Source organism: Nelumbo lutea, chromosome 5 (genome assembly GCF_056320005.1).
Source record: "Nelumbo lutea isolate HS-2025 chromosome 5, American lotus-T2T, whole genome shotgun sequence".
Lineage (NCBI taxonomy): Eukaryota > Viridiplantae > Streptophyta > Magnoliopsida > Proteales > Nelumbonaceae > Nelumbo > Nelumbo lutea.
This window is the reverse complement of record NC_142688.1, coordinates 4,939,731-4,952,942: the sequence shown is the minus strand read 5'-3', so window position 1 is coordinate 4,952,942 and position 13,212 is coordinate 4,939,731.

The window sequence follows — 13,212 nt, the reverse complement described above, 5'->3', positions numbered from 1 at the left end:
TCGACCATGATGCCTGAGGGGCTCCAATCCCTTATTACCTATTACAACTTGCCTGGGGAGTACGCCTATTTCATTCCTTCAGGTAGCTTTCCTTGGGAACATGGTCCTGAAGAGATCGTGATATTCCGGGAGCAGCTCGATGCGGGGCTGCGACTGCCTTTCCACTCCCTTCTTGTCGAGGTCATAAACCACTTCAGCGTTACCGTCGCCCAGCTTCACCCAAACTCCATTTGTAACTTGGTGGGGACAATCTCCCTTTTTTGCGAACAGGGCTTTCCTTTAGACTTGGAGATATTCTCCTCTATTTTAATGCTTAGGAAACAAGCGGGTTCTCTTCCCGGGGGTAGGCGGGCGTATTACCTGTCTCCTCGCCCGGGTTTTAAGCTCTTGCACGAACTTCCCAACAAGGTCCCGGCGTGGAAGCGGGACTACTTCGGGGTGCGAAGTGTACAAGGGTGGCCTTTTCAGACTGGGTGGGGGATGGCCGCCCCTGACTCCGGTGTCACGCTTGATTAAGAGACGGCGAAGGGCCTTCGGCAATGGGCACGGCTAGGGCTTAAATGCCCTCAGTACCTGACGGAGGCCGAGCTTATTGCGGCCGGCCTGAGTTCGGGTAGGTTCCTTGCTTAGAGGTTTGTTGTTTCGCTTTGTTCTTTCATTTTTTTCTAATGCTGAACTCTTTTTTGTAGGTGTGATGGACTCAGAAAGGATGCGGTGGGCACTTGTTCCAAGGCATGAAGAGGAGGAAGCGGGTCGCCAAGCGAACTCGTGCCGAGCTACCCTAGGATGTGGAGCCTCATGTACCAGACTACACGTCAGAGGATCTGCCCAGGGAGCCCGAGGTGGCTCCTTCAATGCAAGAAGCGGCAGAGGCCCCTTATGCTGAAACAACTCACACGGGTGCCCCCGCCTACTCTAGTGCTCCCGCTTACTCTGGGTCCGCTCATATGCGAATTGGGCCCTCAGGCTCAGGAGCTCAAGGGGAGTTCAGGAGCGTGCTGTCGCCGAACTACGCTCTTCAGAAGAGTAGGGAGGCCACCTTCCCCGAGGAGATCGCGGCGTGGACCGATCTTCCTTTGAACCAGGTAACCTGTCGTGTTGCTACTCATGCTATGGTGGTGGGTCAGATTTCTTGTCGGCTTTGTTTTTATCCATCTTGCTGTCGTTCTCTTAATCACTTGTTCTTTTTGGTAGGTGAACTCTTCTATTCATGCCTTGGCGGCCCAGGTGGAGAGGAGCTCGAGGCAGGCGCGAGCTGCTGAAGAGGCTTTCTGTGTCACCGAGGTGACTACCCGAGCTGTTGAGGCAGCTGCTCGTGTTGTTGAGGAGGCAACTCACGTTGCTATGGCCAGGCAGGCGAGGTCTCAGAGGGATGCTGAGGCCATGGGGGTGGTTGTGAAGCATATGGCGGACCTGAGGTTGGATCTGCAGCATCAGGTCGAATATCTTCAGGAGGACATTAGGGAGAGGACGCAAATCTTTTCCCAAGGCATCGAAGATGCCAAGAAGAAGGCCGTTGATGAGTACATTGCCTCGCCGCGCTTTGATGACCTGATGGTGGACTCGTACAGAAGGGGATTTAAACTGAGTCGGTGGATGATCCAGAACACGTACCCCGAGCTCGATATTAGTGCCATATCCACTTCGCACATAACTCAGGAGATGGCCAACGCTATTGATGGTGAACCGGATTCTGAGGGCGAGGCAGAACCTTCGGCTGTCGTTAAAGTGCCTTCTGATGATGAAGAAGTAGCTCCGGGCTTGTGAAAATGCAAAAAATTATATATATATATATATATATATATATATATATATATATATCAAATGTACGCTTCCTTGTCTTGTAATGGAATGACTTTTCCTTATTGTTGGTTGTTCTTTCTCCCAAACTGACATATTTGCCGAACTGATAATATGGTCGATCTGTTTCTTGCCCGGGTTATTGCACTCGCGAGACATGTTTCGGTGTTTAATACTTAGTCTCCGCTTCGCCTGAGTCTTTTGGCTGACTTTTCTTTGCTTGCCTATGCCGAGATTCCTCCATTAGCTCGGCATCCCGGCCCTTAGGCTCTTGTAGCGATTTAATCCACTTCGCTTGGCGGTCTATAGGTAGTATCGCCTTAAGTTAACGATGTTCCATGCTTAGGGTACTTGTTTTCCCTCTAAGGTTTCAAGCTCGTATGCCCCCTCAAGCACTCTCTTTACTCTATAGGGCCCTTCCCAATTTGGTCCAAGTTTGCCCACGCCGGGTTCGGGCACCATAATCTTACGGAGAACCAAGTCGCCGACTCAGAAGCTCCGCTTCTTTACTCTGTCATTGTAGTACCGAGCTACTTTCTTTTGGTAGGCCACTGTCCGGATGTGCGCAAGGTCTCTTACCTCATCTAGTAGGTTGAGGTTGGTACATAGCCTGTCTCCGTTTGTCTGATCGTCGTATGCTTCTAGTCGTAGTGTAGGTATTTTGATTTCCGCTGGGATTACCGCTTCAGTGCCGTAGGTGTGGTTAAAGGGGCTCTCTCCCGTGGCGGTTTTTTCTGTAGTTCGGTGAGCCCATAGAACACTTGGTAGCTCGTCCGTCCACAACCCTTTAGCTCGGTCTAGTCATGCTTTCAGTCCGCGGAGGATGGCTCTGTTCATTACTTTTGTCTGACCGTTTGCCTGCGGGTGTGTGACCGATGTGAAATTCTGATGAATTCCCTTGTTTTGGCACCATTCTTGGAACTTGATATCCTCGAACTGTTTGCCGTTGTCGGAGATCAGTACCCGAGGTAACCCGAAGTGACATACTATGCTCTTCCAAAAGAAGTTCTGTATGTTTCGCATTGTAACTGTTGCTAGAGGTTTGACTTCTATCCATTTCGTGAAGTAATCTACTGCCACCACTAGGAATTTTCTCCCACTTGTTGCTGGCGAGAATGGCCCCAGGAGGTCGATGCCCCATTGCGCAAAGGGCCATGGGCTGGTGAGGTATTTGAGGTCGGAAGCAGGCTGATGGTGGATATTGGCGTGCTTCTGACACTTGTCGCATTTTCTGACGAGCTCGACGGCTTCTGCCTTCATTGTTGGCCAATAGTATCCTTGTCGAAGTGCCTTTTGGGCAAGAGCTCTGCCCCCCAGGTGTCCTCCGCATAGTCCTTCATGAGTGTCGTGGAGTACAAGCTCGGCTTCAACAGGTCGCAAGCAATGTAGGTAGGAGAGCGTTTATGACCATCGGTATAACCGTTCGTCTATTATGACATATTTGGCTGCCTGGCACTGCACCCTCTTGGCTGCATTGCGGTCCGCAGGGAGGGTTCCATCTAGCAAGAAGCTCGCGAGTGGGTCAATCCAGCTCGGCTATGCTTCTAGGACTGGAGCGACCTCCTCTGCCCCACCAAGAATGCTAGGCCGAGGTAAGTCCTCTATGTACACGGTTCTCATGGTGTTGTGACTCGTGCTGGCTAACCGGGATAGGGCGTCGGCCTTAGTGTTCTCTGACCTCGGGATTTGCATGATGAAGTGTGAATGGAAGTTGAGCAGAGCCTCATTTACTCTCGCCAAGTATGCGATCATAGAGAGCTCGCGTGCTTCGTATTCACCCATAACCCGGTTGACCACGAGCTGTGAATCACTATAGATAACTATGTGCTTTGCTCTTACCTTTTGGGCTAGGTTCAGCCCGGCTATCAGTGCCTCGTACTCTGCCTCATTGTTGGATGCCGCAAACTCCAAGCGCAGTGCGTATTCCAATTTCGTGCAACCCGGGTCGCATAGGACTATTCTAGCCCCACTGCCCTGCTGGTTCGAGGAGCCATCTACGTGAAGGATCCAGGGCTCCTCATCCCATTTCGCGCTTGGCCTAACCAGAAGAGATGCCACATTGGCTGCTACTTCACGGGGTTCAAACTCTATTGGCTTGGGAGCTCTGGGTTCTCCCGAACTGGGGATCTCGGGCTCAACCGACCCGGGAGCTTCGAGGCTGAATGTGCACTTGGCGATAAAATCTACCAAGGCTTGGGCCTTAATGGCAGTTCGTGGCTTGTACTGGAGGTTGTACTTGCTGAACTCGATGGCCCACTTCGTCAGCCGACCGGAAACCTCGGGCTTGAGTAAGACTTGTCTCAGAGGTTTGTCAGTCAAGACTATGATGGTGTGAGCCTGGAAGTACGAGCGGAGTTTTCGAGCTGCAACTACTAGTGCGTATGCTAACTTTTCTATCTGCGGGTATCTCGCCTCTGCTCCCTGCAGAATTTTACTAACATAATAGATGGTCCGCTAGACCCGATCTACTTCTTTTATTAGTACCAAACTGACCACCTCATCGCTCGCTGAGAGGTACAGTTCTAAGACCTCGCCCTCCTCGGGCCTGGATAAGGTTGGCACAGCGACGAGGTAGCTCTTCAGCTCGTCGAATGCGAGCTGGCAGTCTCGGGTCTATTCGAACCCTTTGCCTTTGATTGCCTTAAAGAAAGGCAGACAACGGTCTGCCGATTTGGACATGAAGCAGCTCAGAGCGGCTATGCGGCCGTTTAGCCTCTGAACCTCTTTCACTTTTCGGGGTGGTATCATATCTATGATGGCCTTTATTTTGTCCAGGTTGGCCTCAATACCGCGCTAGTTGACAATGTACCCTAGAAACTTACCCGAGGTGACACCGAAGACACATTTGTCGGGGTTCAGTTTCATGCTAAATTGATGCAGAATTTGGAAGATAGAATCTAAGTCTTGTATTAATTCCTGTGAGAACTGCGTCTTGACGACCATGTCGTCTACATAACATTCCATTTTCGTGCCAATTAAGGGCCGAAAAAGCTTGTTTACAAGTCTTTGGAAGGTCGCCCCAGCATTCTTTAGTCCGAAGGGCATGACCTTGTAAAAATACAGGCCGAACTCGGTTATGAAGCTTGTTTTTTCCTCATCGGACTGGTCCATCCTGACTTGGTTGTAGCCTGAGTAGGCATCCAAGAAGCTTAGCATCTCATGTCCCGAGGTCGCGTCCACTAGGCGGTCAATTCGGGGGAGGGGGAAGCAGTCTTTTGGGCAAGCTCGGTTCATGTCGGTGTAGTTGATGCACATGCGCCACTTGCAGTTTGCTTTTTTCACCAACACTGGGTTGGCTACCCAGCTCGGGTAATGAACTTCCCTTATGAAGTCCGTTGCGAGGAGTTTTTCGACCTCCTCGTCGACCGCCCTCCAGCTCTCCGGGGCTAAGTTGCGTTTCTTCTGTCTAATGGGTCTGACTATAGGGTCAGTGTTAAGTTTGTGAGTTATAAGGCCAGGGTCAATATCGGGCATATCGATCGCGGACCATGTAAAAATATCTAAATTTTGAAGTAAGAAACTCACCAGTTCGGTTCGTAGAGGCTCTTTGATGGAAGCATCGATCTATAACGTTCAAGTCGGATCTGTAGCCGAGGTCGGGATCGCGACTGTTTCCTCTGTGGGTGAAGCTCATTCCTCGCCCTACTCCGTAGGTCGCTCCAGTTCGAGGTCGTCGGTTGCCTTGGTTTTTCCCTTCAGGGTGGCAACATAACACTTGCGGGACTCAAGCTGGTCACCCCGCGCTACCCCCACACCGAAGTCCGTGGGGAACTTCATTGCCAGATAGTAGGTGGAGACCACTGCCCGCAGAATATGCGTAATTGGCCGCCCTATTATGGCATTGTATGGGGAGGGGGTCGCGACCACCAGGAAGTCGTGATCGAATCTGACCGCGCAAGGCCATGTGTTGACCTCCACATGTACTGTTATCTTCCCGAGGGGCCTGACTTCCTCTCCGCTGAAGCCCACCAGAGGAGTGTTTGCGGGCTTCAACTCACTTCTCTGCAACTGTAGCTGGTCAAACGTCGACTTGAAGAGGATGTTCGCCGAACTACTTGAGTCCAAAAGTATGCGTCGGATTTCGAAGTCGCTGATCCTTAGTTTTATGACGAGCGCGTCATCGTGGGGATAGTGGACACCTCGCGCATCGTCTTCCGTGAAAAAGATCGTTTCTTTTGTCTTCGGCCTCTTTGGAGGGTTTTTTTCTTCTCGGGCTAGCCCGCTGGAAAGCATCGACGTAGTCGTTGGGGTCAAAGGACCCATCATACTTGTCCAAAGGTGGGAACTTGAAGTCTCTGGGCATGGGGACTGCCAGGAGTTCTGATGCGAGGGGGGAAGGAACTGAGAGAATTGGGGCAGCTTTTACCTCGTTCGAGCTCATCTCTTCCTTACCTCTATGGTCAGGCAGGACATGGGTGGCAGTTCGGCGATTTCGCCGACGCCTTCGTTGAGCGGGCCTAGTATTGGCGCTGCTAGCCTCTGTGTTGCCAAGCTCGATGGGCCCGGAATGTTGGTCTGCTGCTAGGGCACTGAACCGGTTCTCCGTGAGCGGAAACTCAGGCTTGAAGCACCGAGGTGCTGTCTTTGTGGGCGAGGTTCCCGGCCCACCTGCGAGCTGCGAGGCGGGGGTAATTTTTCTTTCCTTTTGGCCTGGGATGAGGCTTGGCTATTAGGGGGTTTTGGAGTTGGGAGACTTCTCCTCAGTGAGGGCTTCCACCCCAAGGGGAGGCCCTAACAGGCTTCGGAACAGAGTGTCGAGGTGGCAGCAGTTACTGGTTTAGGGGTAGCTGAGGGAACTACTGCTGATAATGGTGTTGAGAGAGATGGTGTAGTACCTGGTGCTGTTGGAGTTGATGCTGCTGGAATTGTTGCATTTGGGCTTGCATTGCCCGCATGCATTGCATTAGGTCGTCCAGCTGGTTCTGGCGGGTTGCCAGTGGGACAACAGTTGGTTTAGCGAAGGTTGCTTCGATAGGGAGTGGAAGAGGGATGTTCAAGGCAGGAAGGTTTAGGGAAGCCATTGCTTGTGGTGCATTCAAGCTGGGGATCCCATCCATTGGAAGGGGGATGGTGAACTGCCCGATGCACACCACGAAAACTTGGAGTTGTTCCCCGGTGGTATTCGTTTCTGTGCCATGCCCGACATTGCTGGAAGAAGCCATGGGGTTGGAGTTTTTTGGAAGAGGAGGTTACAAGGGTTTTAGAGGGAGGCTTTTAGAAGTGGTTCCCACAGATGGCGCCAATTGATGGTGCGCAATCCGGCCAGTCCTAGCTGTCAACGACCTTGCCTCTGACTGGAGCAACGGGGAGCCTGAAACGGAGAGGATGAGGGAACTCCGGGGGGAACCCGGTGAGATTGCTCCGAAGCTCAAGTTAGTATTCTCTCAAAGGCAAGATAAAACCAGATGGCGCAAAGTTTGCATACCTTGTTGTCGGGGGTAGGGGGCCTTTCATAACCACTTTGCGCACTCACTCCGAGGCTTCTGTCAAGTCGGATATGGTCACTTCTGTGCTTCTACCAATCCGGGTGTCATCTCTCCTGCTGGGACAGAACCGCCACTGCTCCTTGTCGGAGCCGTCTCTGTAATTGGAGATGGCGGTGGCAGGTGGCCGTTTGAAGTGCGGCTGTCAAGCGTTAGATCCCAAGTCAGTCAGGTGTGTCACCCCTGGATACGAACTTTCTTGGTGTTAGGCATGGTACGATTGTTCAATTTGGCGTTCTGGAGGCAAAGTGTTGGAGTGGTGAGCGAGGTGAAGTCTTGAGTTCAGAGGTGTGTCCCGAACTGCCATAGGGTAGGCCAGTTCGGAGAGGTGTGTCCCACCCGAACTGTCATAAGGCATGCCAGTTCGAGCTACTACCCTTTGGGTTTGGCTCGGGGCCTAAGGGAGAGTTCGGGCTCCTAATTGAGAGTTCGGGCTCCTAGTAGGGAGTTCGGGCTGCTGGTAGGGAGTTCGGACCGCTGGTTCCTCCCTTTGGTGTTCGCGCCTTAGGCGTGCTGTTGTGCCGAGCTGTTGCCTTTGCCACGTGTTGCGTAATTACGAGGTCGGGCCAAATCTTCCTTCATCAGATATACTGTGGGGCGTTGTGGGGTGGAGATGTCAACTCCATATCTGTTTCTGTGTGGAAGCCTCCGCCACTAGGTTTTGTCGAGTTTGTGTCTGCTATCTATGTTGAAGTTGTGACACTTAATGTTGTTTTGCTGCTAGAGAGTTTGGTGTGGTTAATCTAATTGTTGAAAGTGACTCTCAATCTCTAGTTAAAAGCTCTTACAAGTAGAACTTCCGACTGTACTCCTTAGATTTGGCTTATTTTACTGATATTTTCTCATTTGTTTCTTGATCTACCAAGTATGTTTATGTGCACGGGCAGGCTAATGTTCCTGCTCATCTTTTGGCTGCAAAAGGAGCATTAGGGCTCTTCGGTTGTTGGACTAGATCTCCTTCCTGGCTGCTTTTTGCAATCTCTCAGGACTGTCATCAAGCTGGTTTAGCAGCCCCCCTCCCTCCTGTTTAGGTCCAACTTGTTTGGTTGGTTGTGTTTTCTTTTTCTTCTCTTAGGGTCTGTTTGGTTCGTAGTTGGAAATTGCAATTGAATTCTTTTAGAATCAGAATTGAAATGGTCTATTCTCATAATCTGTTTGGTTCAAAAAGAAATGACAATAGGAATTGGAATCAGGAGGAATGACATTTCATTCCCAGAGGAGAGATAGGGAATGACCATTTCCTCAAATGGGGGAATGCTATTCCACCAAGAATGGGAATGGGATTCTGATTCCGCTCAATCAAACAGTTAGAATTAAAATAGTCCATTCTGATTCCGATTCCAGAACTTTATTCTCGCAAATTGTTTAGTTGATCAACTTTTCTAAAAAAAAAAGGCAATAAAATAGAAAAAGAAAAGAAAAAGCCCTTTAGAAAGACCCGTGGGCGGGCTTAATACCCGAACAAATTGGATGGAGTTTTCTATTTGTTATCACCTTAAAAAGTTAAATTTATACAATTCATGAATTTGTAATTGGGGGTAGTGTTTGGAGAAAGGACACGAGGAAAGAGAAAGGGAGAGATTCAGAGCATATCGGCGTATGGCACGGATACATCGCAACAGTACTTTGGGAACATAAATTTAGTATGGAAAATGTTAGAACTGGAAATTCATGAACCGAACGGTTCAGCAAATGCAAAATCACAATTCAGTCGTTAAAATTAGGGTACCAAATCAATCAGCATATGTCGGGTAGTCATTGTCTCCCGTGAATACAAATGGCCACAACAACGACACAAGCGCCCGTGGATTTGGGGGCAGCTGGTTCTCCGTTTATTTGGTCCAATAGGCGAGGTGTAGGACATTTGGTAAGAGAATGAATAGATAAAATGATGGCCTCAATTCAGTGGCATTAAAAGTACCCAGAAGCATTTGTTTTCAATGAAATTACGCATGGCTCAGACCACAGGTCTATCATTCTGCACACCTCACCTAAGATGTGGCAAGGTTATCGTCCTTTCCATTTCCAACCCATGTGGTTAGACCACCTTGACTGCGAAAAGATAGTCTCTGAAGCGTGGAACAACAACCACTGTAAAAGACCGATCCAGGGAACTTACGTTGGTAAAAAGCCAAGTATTTAAAAAGAAAAGCTCAAGATTTGGATTAAAGCCACTTCCGATTGCATCAAGGACAGGATCATGACCATTTAAATAGGAAATCAAGAACCTCCATCTCAAAACACGTATAGCAACAACATGAAGAAAATGCTTCACGCTTAGCTCGCAAGAGTGTTGAAAAGAGAAGAAACACTATGGCAACAAAATTCAAGAATTCAATGGTTGAGAGAAGGTGACAACACCACCAAATTTTTGTATAGAACTACAATTATCAGAAGGCAAAGGAACAGAATTCATTGCATTAAGAACCAACATCAGCAATGGGTTTACTCGGAGGGAGAAATTCAAAAGGTAATTGTTGACTTCTTTACAAATTTGTTTACTTCGGCTAACCCAAATCTTGGCAATGGTATCAATACAGTTAATCCAATTTTCTCTGATGAAATGAATCAGGAGTTAGAAAAGCCGTTGACCTCAAATGAAATCATATCAGCTTTGTTCATTATTGGGGCCCACAAGGCCTCTAGACCTAATGGCTACTCCACTATTTTCTTCCAACACTACTAGGCGATTATTGGTAAAAAGGAAAAGAAGATTTCAAAATCAACTAATTTTACAAGCATCAGTCTAATTCCCAAATGTCCCTGCCCAGAGGGTATGTCTCAATACAGGCTTATAAGCATCACAAATGTGGCTTATCGGGTATTTGCCAAACGCCTTGTGAATAGGTTGTGAGATTGTCTTCCTCAGACTATTAAATATTGATCCAAGCTAAGTGCACATTTGTTAAAGAAGATTATTGGGGCCCAAAAGGCCCCTGGACCTGATGGCTACCCTACTATTTTCTTCCAGCACTATTGGGCGATTATTGGTGAAAAGGAAAAGAAGATTCCAGAATCAGTTAATTTTACAAGCATCACTCTAATTCACAAAATCAGTTGGGATACTGAATTATTATATTTTAAAGTTTAGAGACTAAAATGACACTAGGCCCAAAATAAACAAGTATACTAATAGGGAATTCCCCCCCCCCCCCAAAAAAAAAAAACGGTGATATGTCTTGTAATGAGACTAGGCTTGCAAATCTCATTTATGTCAAAAGGACCAGAAATGACACAATGTGGAAGGTTTGTGGTAGGAGAGTGAACAATAAATAAAAACAAATTCAAAGGCTTTGTATCTGCTCAACAAATCCAAGAGGAAAAGATCTCGTTTGGAAGACCATGATTTCACGCTAACCAAAACATGATGGGTTCCCTGTACAGATAGATTGTTATAGTGGGTCTGTTTGGTGGCATTCCAAAGTCCAAACAAGCCATTACCGGTCAAACACATGGCGGTGTTGTCTTTCAATGTATTTTCTTCGTCTAAAACAGGGCATGTGCCGAAATCACTCTCCTTATATTTTATTACATCTCTTTTTTCTTTTTTTTTTCATTTCAACAGATATTAGTGTTTTCTGAATATATTTTAAACAAAACATTGTAAAGAAGCTTAGTGCTAATAAATCTTAAATTCAAGACATTAAAATTCATGGAAATTATTTTTTATAGAAATGGAAATTGGTTTTAATACTAATAGTTCATTGGGCCAACTAATTTAGGTGTACTGATTTCCTTACGACCAAACAAATCAATAAACCATGAGGGTGGGTGGAGACCAAAGAGAGACATAGCAAGATGCATATGAGGCCCATTAGCCATGTCACATCAAGCGGATTGAATATTGTACTTCTTCAAGTGTTGAATGACCCACTAGTTAAAAGAGGACTGTATAACATCCCTCCATTTAGGAGGCATGAGAGCAAACCTGTACACCCCACAAGCTTTTTGAGGTATGGCCAGTGGGCTCACGTGTACCCTACTAATTGCTATTATCCAATTTTATTTTTTCTATACAAAAAAAAATAAAAAAACTCTAAGGAAACTTGTAAATTATATAGGAAGTGCTTTAAGAACTCACAAAGTAAAGGATATGTTTTAATAAATACGTACGTAAAATAATAGTGTTTAAGTAAATGACTGTAATTAAAAGTAAAACATAATCTACACTAATCGTCCTATCGAGCGAGTTAAGTGCCACAGCTATAGACAATTAGACATACCTCCTTTTTGGAATGGACCAGCAAATGATCTCCCTCTTCCTCTAAGCATCAAAGTCTGGTAATACACTTATTTGGACTTTGGGAGAGACAAGTTGTCAATCTTATTGGGCCCTTTCCATTGTGCATGAGCTTTTCATTGAAGTGATAGAAATTATGTTGGCATGTGATGTCACATGTCTTGTTTGATTTTGTAAATTTAACTTTTAGAGGTTGGGCTTGTTTAATTGAGCACTTCTTCAATAGAATTAATAAGTGCCACTTTCTACCATCTTCTATCAGCCTCTCAACGAACAAGGATCTATTAGTGGAAAATCATATTCTCATGTTTCAAATCATTTTATTATTAATAATGGTACGGTGGAATTTATATGATATATTTATCATTTTATGTAGGGATACTTGGCAGGCCTTAGGTCACACACGTGGCATCAATCAAATTAAATCCTGACCACACATCACCAATTGCTTCCAATCACTCCCATGTTAAGGGTAGATATAAAAGGGGGTACTCACTTCAAGGTAAGGATCCACATGACTATTTTTTGCCATTAAGGACTAAGCTCTCAGCTATTGTCTCTTTCCTGGTCCGACCCCTCTTTGTCAAAGTCTTTACCTATGGGATAGGACCTGAAACCTCTGATGTATACTTTTCTCTTATTCATAGATCGAACCAATCAATTGTGAATATTAATAAAATTACCTTGTTGCCTTTGGTCCCATGTCTGGCAGCAACAATTCTACTGTAGATATTACAATGAAGATGATTCAATAATCAAAATGGTCATATACATCAAAACAAATAAATAAGATAGTAACTTATAGACCGCAAAATTGGACATGGTCCTATATTTACATATAATGGGAAAATATATTTTATTGGAAATCTAGGCTGATGGAAAGATGTGATATGGGAAAGGGTCTTCCCTATATCAAATTCTCCCAGTTGAATTTTGATTTTGATAGTACATCAGTGTGAAACACAAGCTGCATGAAAAACTCATATATTCACTCATGATAGATTTCTCAGCTCGCTGTGCATGATTTTGTCTCAATGCATCGGATTCATGCTCTATTTGACTAATTTTATATTTTATATATTTTTATCAAATAAACAAAATTAACATTTCATATATTTAGAAATATTTACCATAGCCCTGGTTTTGGTATAAATCAATAAAGTTGAACTTGATTATATAATGTTAAAAATAAAACCGATTTTTTTTTTCAATAAATGCATTGGAAAATGAAAGATATCAAGCTAACCCACTAAAAAACAAATTCAGATTCAGTCTGTGGTGTGTACACACCATGTTCACAGCCTTTTGCAGCCATACGCCCGAAAAAAAAACATGTTTCAACTCTTCTACCAACATCATCTCACACTGGTGACGGGATCTGCTCCTCACATCGCACATCCTAACTAGAGACTGGGACCCACCATGTGGGGTGTAAAATGATGTTGATGATGGGTTGGAAGTAGGAAAGTGTTTTGTTGGTAGATGATCCGGTGTAAAAATATAAGGGCTCTAAGTGTAATGAGGACGGTGTGAGAACAAATTTTGTGAGTACTGAATCCGGTCTCCGGGAAAACAGGTGAGTGGCCGTATGTCTTCTAATTTTGCTCTCAGATTCTCAGTAAAAAACAGGGGAATCGTTCAACAGTTCAACTGACGAATCCTGGTCAAGTCTTGGGAGTTCGGTGGAGT